The sequence below is a fragment of the Poecilia reticulata genome, linkage group LG22, assembly GCF_000633615.1.
Source record: "Poecilia reticulata strain Guanapo linkage group LG22, Guppy_female_1.0+MT, whole genome shotgun sequence".
NCBI classification, from domain to species: Eukaryota; Metazoa; Chordata; class Actinopteri; order Cyprinodontiformes; family Poeciliidae; genus Poecilia; species Poecilia reticulata.
In genome coordinates this window covers 6,796,601-6,799,026 of record NC_024352.1, presented here as the reverse complement: position 1 = coordinate 6,799,026, position 2,426 = coordinate 6,796,601, and the positions used below count along the sequence as shown (strand labels likewise).

The window sequence follows — 2,426 nt, the reverse complement described above, 5'->3', positions numbered from 1 at the left end:
ATCTGGAAGTTGTTTCTGTGAGGATGTCTTTGTGTTTGGTGTGTTTGCTTTCAGTCTCGTAATTGATTTAGTGGAGGGGGAAAAAAATACCCAGAAACGAATACTTACTTGGTAATCTGTATGACGCTATCTGGGAAAACAAGGAATTTGAAATATTTCCCAGTTTTTTGCAGAAACATTGAGATTGTGAATAACGTTTTGTACTTCCAGAAATCAAGCACCTCAATCTGTTTATGCACTCGTTCATCCGTTTCCATATCCAGCTGTCAGTCTGGCCATCCATTTGTCTATCCATCGATGCATCGGGTTCCCCTTCTCGCCGACAGAGGGAGACAAACTCAATGCGGAGTAGGTGCAGAGCTGGTGAGTCATACATGGAGGCTGTTCCGTCCACCCGGCAGACCAGAGAACCGGGCCTGGGAGGAAAGGTCCGTGGCCTTGTTTCAGCACCAGAGAGACTATAGGAAACATTTAAATCTGTCTGATGGCAGGAGGGAGATTCCGGACACGCCAGGGCAAATTGGATTCTGGATGCGTTTGAGCGTCGTCACTGAGCCGACAGCTCACTTCCTGGTACATCGTGTTTGGATCTGTCATCACATCATTAATTCTTTCCACTGCGTGTTTTCTCGCCTTATTAATATGTATAATGTGCTGCATTCATGAAGTCCTTGAGCCTTCCGAGGAGATGAATAGGTGTCGCTATCCATGGTGCTGATCTGCTTTCACGGCAGTTTTGTGGATATATTTAATCTATATATATATATTTTCTTTTCATTCAGTTCTAATCACATTTTCATACAATAAACACTTCCTTTCACCGTTTTGATCTAAAAGGTTTCTACTCGATTTCTAAAATTTCTTACACCAGAGAAACTTTCTTGAGTGCTAATGGTCCTTTTTCAAGACGCAACATTGAGTTTGAATAAGATGGATTTGATTAAAATGCACACCAGTGGTCCAGCAGAACCTAACTTCCACAGTATTTACAGCGTTGTCCAGGAACAGTTGGACCAGCATCACCAACCAGATCAGTCACTGTTTTAGATTACATTTACAAGGTGAACAACAGAATGATATGGATCGATGCTGTAGTGTAATATTGCACTCTGAAAAGATCATATATAAATCTAATCCATTTCCAATTGATTGAAGATAACGGGGTGTTTCTATAGCGTCAGACCTACTACTTGTACAATATCAGTAGTTATGAATAAATTTGAAATACACCAAAATACTTAAAGCAGTCTACAAGAAATCTTTAAAATGGGTGTTTCGAGTAGAGAATGACTCAAGTGAACATAATTGTTGCGTTGTGTTCACAGATGGTTGTGTTTTGGCTTCATGTAGTCCGGTCAGGACCAGAACATGCCGACATCATAACTAAAAGACGCGAAGCAGTTCTCAGGGACTGAATAGTATTTAAATGACTTGCAGGAAAGATCCGTGTTTAAATTTACACAGTAAATGTTTTGAGTTTTTAAAGAAAAGTACAGATGTAAGTCAAACAACGAAATATACTTTTCAATTGAAAGATAATTATGATTAAATTTCCTTTTATTTTTGAAAAAGTGTATTTGGCCATTTTTTTTTTTTTTTTTTTTTTTTTTTTTTTTTTCCAATACATTTTGGTGATGATCTCCGAGCTTTGGACATTTTCCTTTATCTTTAACTCTCTACAGATTCTCAAAGTCGAACCTCTCCATCATCTTCATATTACATCCAGTCAGGTGAAATATATTAGTAGAAAATATCTTAAAAACACTTTAAATCTAAATCTGCAACGAATATGAATGAATCCTCTGCTTGACTGCCTTTTTTTTTTTGCCTACAGACAAGGGAGCGGGGATAGCACCTCCCTCGTCCTATCTGCTGGAGAAAGAGAGAGGGGGGCAGAGAGACTGAGATTGCTTGTGCGTGCTCCTCCGTGTGTGCGTGAGTGTGTGTGAGAGAAGAGAGTGCGAGTGTGTCGGCGGTGCTGGGAATCGGACGACATGAGCTCTACATGAGTCGTGTAAAAAAACGCTTTAAGACGCTCTCGGCGTTTGAGTTTGACCCCTCCGAACCGAGGACGAGCCTGAAGCTGAGCCGTGCGCATTAAAGATTCATCACGACCAGGTATGCGAGCCGCTCGCTCTTCGCCGCCTTTTTTTTTTGTTGTTGTTGTTTTTTACTCGCAGATATTAGATGTTTAGTATTTGGTGGCTGTTGTAGCCGCGGTGTTTTTCTGCTCGCTGTTTGGTTTGTGCGCACCAGGACTCCCGCGGCTCTCCTCCGATGTATTCACGCCGTCGCCGTCGTTTTTTTTTTTTTTTTTTTTGTCTCCTCCACATTGACGTCCTACCACGAGTCGGAAATCTCGATCGTGTTCATTCTATAGCCGCCGCTGCCCATATGCCCGCACAGCCATATTGGAGGGGAGAGGA

General features: G+C 41.5%; 1 protein-coding gene across 1 annotated transcript in view; it reads left to right on the top strand.

Moving 5' to 3' along the window:
- The first annotated feature begins 367 nt into the window (after positions 1 to 367).
- Positions 368 to 2,426, top strand: part of diras1b (DIRAS family, GTP-binding RAS-like 1b) — an 18,565-nt gene continuing 16,506 nt past the window's right edge. Inside the window, exons 1-3 of the mRNA XM_008399256.2 lie at positions 368 to 573; positions 1,683 to 1,730; positions 1,835 to 2,118. The gene's annotated coding sequence lies outside the window, so the exon portion shown is untranslated. The remainder of the gene's footprint in view (positions 574 to 1,682; positions 1,731 to 1,834; positions 2,119 to 2,426) is intronic.